We start from the raw sequence: 10,594 nt of genomic DNA on the forward strand, positions 1-10,594 counted from the left end.
ATAAATGATATTATATAACTAAACAATTAGTAAGAATTAAATTACTCTTAATGTTTAAGCATTCCACATATAATTCATATAACTCCATTCAAAATTTGACTCAAGGGAGGAGATAATACAATGTTCACACGTGTAATGTCTTTATGTTACTTTATGCATCTGCAAAGAACTATATGGAAACAGACCAAAAAAGCTTTTGCTATACAGTATGGAACTTTGAATGATCTCCTTCCCACAATGTTGGTATTTTGTTAAAATAGTTACAGGAAATAAACATTTGACACAGCACTAGAAATAAAAATGTGAGGGAGATATTAAATATATGCTATGAGAGAAGAAGGGGAAAGGAACAAATAACTCTATCTTAATACTGCCTGACATATTTGATGATAAACAATAGTTAACTGATTAACTTCCCAATTTAATAATTCTAAAATCTAAAAATCACAGAGACTATAGCATAATTATGAAATAAAACAAGAAGTGGCTCTTTCTGATGGGAAAGCTTTAAAAAAATATTAAAATAGCCATCAGTTTCAGTTACCTGCTATAAGGATGAAACTCCTAAACATTAAACTCCTAAACATTAAGAGTTAAATCTAAGCTTTGTAAATTTGCTCTGTTCTTAACTAAAAGGTTAAATTACCATAGTCTCCCTCAAAACTTCACTCACAAAACACATAAAAAGCTGGAGTCTCATACTTAAATATAATTTTCCTTCTAAAATTGGTCTTATCTTGTACTATAATTACAATCAACATACTGTTCTTTGAACCACATTAGCCTTCAAACTCAATTGTATAGCAGAATCAATTATGCTCCATCTGTGTATCTCATACAGTAGTAAATAACTCTTACTTTTATTTTCTGCATTCTAAAAAGAATAGACTTCAAAATTCTTTGTAGCTTGATTTTGAAACCAAAATAACAACAAAAAGCCCCTTTGGAACTTTTGGAGAGGTAAAGTCTGGGAAGAAAGGAGGATGCACTTTACTCTTAGTCAGTTAAGAATAAGAGAAAACAAAAAGCTCCTTCTCCCCCCAGATCAAAGAAGACTCAATAACTTGGGCTTCAAGGACTCCTACAGAAGTCATGGAAACACAGTTTTTAGGTTCACTTCGATCTATACCAGACAAACATCATTTTGGCCTCCCCACAAACTGCAAATGCCTTCACACTAACTTGGCTCCTCACTAGTGAAAAAATACATGTGTTCTAAGTTGTGCACCACACGTGAAACCTTCTGACACCGTCCAGGTCATTTCCCTGTCCTGTGGGTAGTGAAAAAGGCCAGAGCAGAGACAAACTGACAGAGCAATCACAACACAACAAAAAAACAAAACAACAGAAACAAAAACAAAAACAGAAAAAAACAAAAAACAAAACAGAGGCTGCGTTCTGATGGTGCAAAAAAACAACACTGTTGTCATGTAAACACTGTATTAATGATTTTATACCTTAGGTAGCTTAATCTTTTTCATGAACTTAAGATTGAAAGGACATAAATATTGAGTGAACAGAAAGACCTAGAAGAATATACACCAATGTTGAAAGGAGTTATCTCAAGAGCAAGAGACGTAAGACAGAAATAGAAATATGTAAAGCAGGTTTAAACTTACAAATATATTGTACTTTTAATTTTTCATTAACATCATTTTACCTTTATAATTTTAAGAATAAAATTTAAAATAAAAATTTGAAATGTGACTTCACTGGTTAAAAAGATTGAATAGATCTGTACGGTTCAAATGAAAAACTAATGTCATTTTGCACTAGTTTGGCTCCTACAAACCTACATCTTAAATAAATAATACAAATATCATAGCTTACAAAATAAAAGATACTGGTAGCATTTCTAAAAATGTCCCCAACTGTTACCCACTACTAACTAGTCACCAGAGGGAGTTTAGAGTTTGCCCTCCTTAAAATTTTATCTTCTCTAATAAACAGTCTTAAGTTCATGAAAAAGATTAAGCTACCTAAGGTATAATCATTAATACAATGTTTACATCACAAAAATGTTTATTTTTTTGCACCATCAGAACACTGCTTCTGTTTTATTTTTCCTAAGAAACTACAAGCACACACATGCACACACGCACCTGATTTCCTTAAAGGAAAGAAAAGTTCCCCAATCTGAAAAGCAAATAAACCAAGTTTACAATCCCAATGGAGCGTTCCAACCTTGAGGGCAATAGAAATAAAATTTTATACAACTATAACTATTGAAAAAAGCTAAAGGGGGAACACAAACTATACTCTGAAAGCTGCATAATCCAACCTTTATGACAAATGTACATAACATCATTAAATATTTTAGCTGGGCAAACATATGTCTTTAAAAATGAAATTTGTCCGTGATCTCTGCATTTTAAAACATATAAACAGCTGAAGTACCCTAAACTTTGTTGATATTTTAGTATTAAGACAAGCCAGTGGAAAATATCAAAAGGATCATAAATCAGGTAACAAAAACCATATAAATAGTCTTAAAGATATGGATTTTTGCTTAATATGGTTTATCAATTCACAAAGTGATCATAAAATTTAAAGAAAATACATACAGATGGTGTGTCTCATTTCCCACCCTTCCTCCATCAGATTATTTCTTTTTCCCATCACTTTTCATGCTCCCAGGAGTTTTAAACAAAGCAGGAAACACAAGTTTATACTGTGGTACACCGTCGAACCCAGAAAATACTATTCATAATTCTACACCTTGCTTTTTTTCACGTTGACAAATTTGAGATCACTCCACATCAATACACAGAAAGCTTCCTCATTCTTTTTTCATAACTGATCACTAGCTGTACCACATTTTCAGTCTACCTTCTTCAGACTAACCAACCTGTAATGTCAGTCAACTCCTTCACACAATAGCTTCCTTCCTTCAAAAAGATTTTAAAACAAACCAGATTTGAGGTCCAAAGAGATACCTTTCAGATATCATTTTCAAACACGTAGAGGAAGGAAAATATTTCACAATTTTTACCTCTGATCACTTAAAAGCTACAAATCAGAATACAATCGACAAACGTAGTTACCCTCACTTTAATTTGGGGGATCCGCACACTAACCGAATTAACAATGCGTGCAAGTTTATTTATTGTGGGTTTTTTTCTGCTGTAAAAGTGAACACTGTTTTTGACAAGGCGGCTAAAAAGTCTTAAATCACATAAAGACGACATTCTAATTAGTACGAAACCACAGCATGAGTTGATCTGTCATTTGCCAGGTCAGAGGCCAAGATTTTTTCTCTTTCTTTCTTCCGATCGCTCTGCTTTCTCCTGACTACTGTCAATAGGACGGCTTCGACTGCGAAGAACACAGACTGCGCGGCGAAGCGCGTCGCAAATATCCCCCACCGACCGCAGCGTCGGGACCTTACGCGGGAAGCCGGCTCCGCAAGCGAAAAAGGATCTAGAACGCCTGCCGCCGCGGCGACCGGAGCGCGAGGCGCCGGTCCAGGGAAGCCGCGCCCCGAGCCGCGCGTTCCCCAAGGTCTGAGCCCCGGAACCACGACCACTAACGGAACCAGCCCATCGGCGGTGGCGGCGGCCGCTCGGACTGCGCACCGCGGCGCGCTGGCCGTGCGCTGCGAAGGCGGGGGTTCCCCGGAGGAGCTGGCCGCCCCAGCGCCCCATTGGGCGCCGCTCCAAACGTGCCCGAGTGGTGACAGGAATAAAGTGGGTCACAGGCCTAGCGGGTCCCGGGCGAAAGCGCTGTCGGCACCGGGTCTGGCTTTGCCCGCCGTCCAGACGCTGGAACCCGCTGCAGCCCGGGCACCCGCAGCCACCCACCCCGCCCCGCCGTGCGCCCCCAAACCGCCCCTGCCCCGCAGGTAACCCCAGCTGCCCTCAAGGGCCCCTCAGCACAGGCGGGCCTCGCCCCAACTGCCGGGAAAAGCCGCGCTGGAGCGAGACGCTAAACTTGGGCTTCTGCTCCCGCCTCCCATGCCTTGGCCGCCGCCCCCCGGCCCCACACACCGCCCCCCGCTCCCTCCCCTCGCCCGCGCCCTCACCCGAGGCTCGCGGAGGCTCCGGCTTCTTCCCTCCCCCACCCAGGACTCTGGCTGAGGCGCCTCGGAACCACTCACCGGCTGCGTCCCCGAGACACGGCGGTTCCCGGCGCCGGCAGCACCCGAGGCCGCGAGCGACGCCACCCACCCACCCCCCAAAATTTACCGCTACTGCCGCTCTCCTTCTCCCCCTCCCTTCCCTTCCCCTCCTCCACAGGCACCCGGAGCACGCATGCGCTGCCAAGGCAAGCCCGCCGGCGGACGTCTGGCCCGGGCCCACCCGAAGGGGCGCACTCACCGGGAGCGCGCACGCGGCAGCGGCCAGATTTCCTTCGCGCCTCGCCGTCCGGGGTTTCCTTTTTTAAACTGGTAGCCGCAGTCGAGTCCGAGATTGCGCTCCCTCCCGGCGCATGCGTCGCCAGTGACCCCAGCTCCGCGGCGGGCCGAGCTCCGCGCTCGCCCCTCCCCTCGCGCTCGCTTTCCGCGCCGCGTCGGTGCGCATGCGACTTGCCCCGTTAGGCAGCGCGGAGCCGCGCCGCGAATTCCGTGCTCGGGAAGGCTCCCTCTCCCTCCGGCCGCGCGTGGGCGTCCAGGAATCCCGGGTCTCCCAGTGCCCCTTTTCCCTCCCGGCTTTTGGAGTGCTGGTTACTGGAAGCCGGAGAAGCGGAGCGTGGCCGGGCGCAGGTGCCGATTTGGAGAGCGTTTAGCGGTAGGTCCGGACTGCTTTGGCTTTCATCGTGGATGCCGGGAGCCCGGAGAAGAGCTCCCTGCCTGCATTTGGAGGCCAGAAAGGAAAGACCCTGTCTCTCGAAAAGCAAAACATTTCGCCGTGGTGTTAAACTTTGCCAGTATGGGTTGGAGACGTCCTCAACACTGGCGCTTACTGCCAAGGAGGTTGCGAAGGTCCCTGGAACGCTAGGGACACGTCTTCCCCAGACCTCCGCAGGAGGGCAGTTTGGGAGTCTTCTTTACTGGGGCGGGGGTATCTGGGGACCAGGTTGGCGTACTGGGCTCGAAGGGGGAGACGAAAAGTCAAGATACACAGTATTTGTTGGTAACCTTTTATTAAAATCCGAAGGATGCTATTATGGATGGTGGGAGGTGAAGCAATGAAAAGACCCTTATTTGCACTCATCCCCTCGGATGAATATCTAATGGGGGCGGGTTCCCTTAATGCCCAAGACACACTTGGACCCAGAGGGAAAGCACGTATTACAGGTTTCTAAATTACTCTTCATATTAATTCTTAGTCATTTCTGTTATAAGGAATCTAGATTTGAAGTAGAAGGAATCTTCTTGTTACACTTTTCTAGTTTATTCACTATAAAATCCTCTAAAATAACATTAACAGCAGTAACTATGTTATACTGTATTCTCAAAACTGAGGAACTCACTGGATTTGGTAGTTTATGCCAGTAATCCCAATACTGGCATTTCAGAGATTCAGGCAGCAGGATTTCGAGTTCCTAGCCAGCGCATAGACCCTGTCTGAAACCAAAATTAAAATTGAGGGGTTAAATCTGGTCCTTCTTAAGAGGTGTTTTGTCCTTTGGCTTGCTAGCAATACACTACCACTGACCTACATTTCCCAGCCCTCCTTAATTTTGAGAGGTGCTCACAAGAAGTTGCCCAGGTTAGCCTCAAACTTGTCATTGTGCCTCAGCCTCCCAAGTAGCTGTGATTATAGTTATGCTGCATGCCTGGCTTCATCTGAAAATTTTTCTTTTATGGGGAATGGAAAAGCATGATTTGTCAATTGCTGCATTGCATGGTGGAAGGAATTTTGATAGACATTTCTGTTCATTCCCATATGTTCATGGAGAACCAACCGTTTTCCACTGAGTCCATAAGATCTGGATAAGCCTATTTGAATGTTGAACTCTTAGTTTCAAGGCATTATTAGGTCTTTTCCAGTGAACTTGGATCTGGAGAGAAACCTGGAGTTTCTTTCCATACACAACTAATGAGAAAAAAAGCACCATGGAAAAAAGTAGATCCAGAGATGGAGGTTTGGTGTAGAGACATGTTTGATGCCGTACTATCAACATGGACCAGAGTCCTATGAAAATTACAGTTAAGCAATAAATTCTTCAGTGTATTTGCTTTATTGCTTCAACTAGTAAGAGGTTTTCTGTCAATATAATTCCATTAAAGAGTGCTGATAATGGTAGATAGGAAAAGGGAGCATGATTAATAATACTGATAAAGTAGGTTGTAACCAAACAACAAGGTCTGACTGTTTTTCTTAGGATGAATGTTTACATTTTATTCTAGGGACAGTGATCCCTTCTCATATTCCACATCTTCTAAAACATATACAAAAATACCTTTGCCCTTTTTAATGGTTTCATTGTCCTCTTAGTTGCCAGGATCAAATTATGTTCATCTGTGACTCCTCCCTCTTGCTCATTCTGTGTTTAATTATTTACTAAGACCTGTGGATAATTTTGTTTTTACTCAGTCCTCTGCTACTGCTTGAATATTTCCCACAGTTCAATCCACAGCTACTCCTTTTCCCCTGTAGTTTCTTTAAAAAAAAAAAAAAAAGGCTGTTTCTAAAAACTTTTCCTGCTCCCACACTGTGTGTTTCCAAAATCAGAAATCCTGCCAGGCAATTTCATAGATCCTGCACGTCCATGTTCCCCAGCTAAACTCTCTCCTTAAACAATTTAATTCATTCTGTTCACTCCTTTTATGCCTTGTAATCCTTCAAACTGAGAATTTCCAACTCTTTTCACCTGATTTACCCCAGTTAGAGCATTTTCTACTCATTTCCACTGATAATCCCCCAGTTATTTGTTTTTTTCCTCTGTGAAAAGGGCTAATAACTCATTTTATAAGGTAGTTGAGAGAAGGCTGTGTACAAGTGTGTGTGATTTTTTTTATTACTGGCATTTCTTTTTTGCGTAATAATCAAGTCTCCTTTGATCATATAAGAATATGATCTTCTCCCCCTGTGTTCCATCAGTCACAACATCTTTTTCAACCATTCATTGGCATCCCTAGTTTTACCACTATGGTTAAAGGTGAATCAGAAAGTAGAAAGTTTGAGATATGTAGAACAGGACATACAAGGTAAGTTTTCTTTTTTAGAAGAAAAATGGCTTAGTCAATTACTCATTCTAGTTCCTTCATACTAGAGGAAATACAATATAATATACTGTATTTTGCACTTCATGGTTAGAAGTCTAGTGTTAAATCCTCACTAATGCTTCTAAACTGAAAGGCACCAAGCAAATCAAGTAATTCCTTTTGAGCCCTGGAATATTTAAAAGTTATAATAATAAACATTCCTGAAAATTCTGGCTTGCATGATGAGGATAGTGGTTGTAGATTTTTACAGTTTTGCCAGTTGAAACCCAGGGAATGGTTATAATGGCCCAAAACTTTACCTCCAAGCTATACATTCTCCTCTTCTCGAAAGGAGCCCTACTGTTAGGGCTTTTATCTAGATGTCTCCTGAAGCCTCATGCAGTCAGAGGTAAGGCTTTTTGGAGGTGGCTGGATCTAGGGTGTGTGGGATTAGATTAGGCCGCTAATTGATTTATCATAATTCTGCATGTGGTTAATAAGAAATTTTACCCTAGACGTGAGTAGCACCATCTAAAAGGCTCATAGCATGGATGGATAAAAAGGAAAGGGAGTCTTGCTGCTGCTCTTGCCATGGATTGTCACTGCCATGTCCCTGTGCCTTGCTGCCCTGTCTTGCAGCCAACCAACTATAGAGTGAAACCTCTACAAACTGAGCTGAAACAAACCTTTCCTCCTTTAACTTGTAAGTCTTAGGTATTTTGTCCCAGTAGCAAAGAAATAACTAAGACAGATTTTTGTACTGGCAGTCTGTTTTCTTTTTCTCATTGCTGGAACAAAAATACCTGATAACCAAAGTTAAAGAAGAAATTTATTTCAGCTCACAATTTGTAGTGGTTTCAGGCCATAGTCATCTGTTTCCAAGGCAAGGCAGCATGGTAAAGAGGCATCTCCGAGGAGAAACAGCCCATAATGGGCAAGCAGAAGGTAGGAAGCAGCAAACAGCAAACATGCATTTTCCTTTTATTCCATCCAGCTTGCAAGGTTTTGGGGTAGTGCCACTCATACCAAGGGTGGGGCTTCTGTTCTCGGTAAATTCATTCAACCACACCTAGCACTATGCTAATTCTAATTAGTGGACTAATTTAATACCACACACCCTTAATCCCACACTGTAGATCCAAAAAACCTCCCCCATGACCACATGAAGCTTGAAGTGGACAGTTATCTACTTGATATCTCTTTTTGGGTGTTTCATTTATGGTTGCTCCTTTGAGCTTGTTCTCACAGACCATTAAAGCCCAATACTTGGATAAAGAGGATGACTTGGAAGAATCATTGAAGCTTTAAGTTCCTGGTAAATACTGTGGCTTTTCCTTTCCTTATATGTCCAGTTTTTCTCCAAGTTAGATGAGTAAAGTTCCAAAAGATTCAACAAGAGAAATGAGATGACTGTACGAAGGAGACAGGTAGCTCTTCCACGGGCAGATTCATTAACCTGAATGGGAGGCGAGAGACTTGGAGACAAGTAGTTGGCCAGGGGTGGACTGAAGAGAAACAGCCCACATGTCCATCATTTGGTATGGCAAGGGTGTGTAAATTTCTGATGGTTTGATTAATGCTGGTTTGAATCATCGTAACACTTAAGGGAGAAGAACAGGTTACCAACAAGAGCTACATAAACTCCTGTGGAAGGAAACTGAGAAATTAGGAGAAGGCTAACACTGTTGCATCCGCCATGTTGAGCAAGAGATTGTGCTATGGGAAATTGCCTCTATTTGTGGAGAACTCAGTGTACCTTATTAAAGAACGAGCATTTAGATGTGATGTGGATATACAATTGAGAGAAATGTCCCTGTTGTCTTCCCTGTCCCCAGTACCACAGGGATGGGCCCAGAAAGGACTGATAAAATTGGTTGAAAACAAACCCCACCTTTCATTTTCAGAGTTCCTTGAGTCACAAGTTCAGCCAGAGAATGTTTAGCTTGGAACTAAGAGTGGAATTTCAAACTGGTTAGATTTAATAATCCCCAGAGCGGTGTAAGAGCTAAAGAACAAGCTAAAACCAACTTTGAGGGATTTGGTGCCTGGTGCTTCTCAAATTTTCGTTTGCATGCCAGTCACCTGGGGATCTCATTAAGGTGAAATTCCTCTGTCTGGGATAGGGCCAGAGGTTATACATTTCTGTCAAGCTCCCTGGAAACGGCAGCTGATTCCAGGACCACACAAAACACCGTGAAGGGAGTTTCAAAACAACACAGTTGGCAAGGCAAATATTAATTGAAGTCTATGAGGTATACTTTTTTGTGTGTCAAAAATGGTTGAATGTCAATTTAAAAATTCATCTCCACCCTTCAAATAATACATTCAGTAAAATGAAAAGTTACTGAATAGTGATTTTCCCACATTCTGATAAAGTCATATCCTCCTAAAATGAGAATGTATAAATAAAGCAATGTGTGAAGCAGTGGTGACCTGTGATGGCAGGCATGAGGCCTTGTTTTGAGAGTCTGTATGCATTTTGTGTAAGAGCAGGGTTGGAATCACAGCCAGACAGTTCTAATGTATAATCTTATGATTTTTGTCACCAGCTAGTGTGTGTCTTTACTGAATATGGAAATTAAAGCAACAACATAAATTTACAGGCCAAAGCTTTCACTGGAAAGTAAGAAAAAGATAAGTGATTTTGGCTTGAGGAGCTGATAGAGACCAAGCCAGTGTCCTGACATAGAAAAGACAGGCAAAGGACTCCAACTTGAGAGACACACTGTGACAAACAGGATCAAATTGGCCTTACAAAAGGGAGAGCAGTTTTATGGGATGCTGTGGTGGGTTGAGTTTCAGTTGATTATCTCAGTTTGGAGGAATCATTTGAGGGACTGTTCAATTCCCCATAGCTGAAGCATCAAGACTTACGGGCAATTTCAGTAATGTGAACCTGTGCTGGACTTCAGGGTGACCATAAGTTTTAGGGCAGTGAAGATTTTTGGGCAAAGCTGTATCCTTGTGAACCTCTTAACCTGATGAGGTAGGCTAGGTAAATTCAGAATGAACCTTGTTTTTTGAACTTCTAAGCAAATTCCCTAAATGACTAGCATTCTATATGCAGAGCTAAAAATGACTTGATCTAGAGTTTAATGAAGTAAAGGTCAAGCTTTGTTCTGCATTTAGTTACCTTTTAGGCATCTGTACACCCAAGTAAAGAGTCACAGTTTTTAGCACAACCTACTTTTATGTCTCTTGACAACTTCAGAAGAAAACACAAACCGTGCTTTCAATGAGAAATAGATTAAGGGCCCAGGAGTTTGTCCTCTTTTCTTATGGTTGTCTCTGTTGTCCAAATGTGAAAACAGAGTTCTACAGAACTCTGTTTGTTGATAAAAATTTAACTGTCACTTAATAGATCTGAGTGCAGAGGGAAATAAGTATTTTCTATTTCAACTAACTTGTTAATTTTAACTTCTAAAAGTTAAGTAAATACATATTTACCAAAAAAGAAAGAAAGAGAAAAATTACACTTAGAGGTTTTGTGTTTGGTTATAATTT

The 10,594-nt window shown here is 41.9% G+C and overlaps 1 protein-coding gene across 9 annotated transcripts in view; it reads right to left on the minus strand.

Annotated features, from left to right (window-relative positions):
* Window positions 1–4,473, minus strand: part of Clock (clock circadian regulator) — a 127,947-nt gene extending 123,474 nt beyond the window's left edge. For 7 of the 9 annotated variants that reach the window (XM_063240685.1, XM_013154408.2, XM_003471671.4 and 4 more), the window contains exon 1: window positions 4,317–4,473. The gene's annotated coding sequence lies outside the window, so the exon portion shown is untranslated. Of the gene's footprint in view, window positions 1–2,102; window positions 2,137–4,096; window positions 4,220–4,316 lie in introns of those variants that run through there. The other 2 variants (XM_063240681.1, XM_013154405.3) reach the window with 2 other exon arrangements.
* Window positions 4,474–10,594: the final 6,121 nt, after the last annotated feature.

This window comes from Cavia porcellus, unplaced genomic scaffold, assembly GCF_034190915.1.
Source record: "Cavia porcellus strain 051 isolate PalLab524CR breed Dunkin Hartley unplaced genomic scaffold, mCavPor4.1 scaffold_30, whole genome shotgun sequence".
Taxonomy (NCBI): domain Eukaryota; kingdom Metazoa; phylum Chordata; class Mammalia; order Rodentia; family Caviidae; genus Cavia; species Cavia porcellus.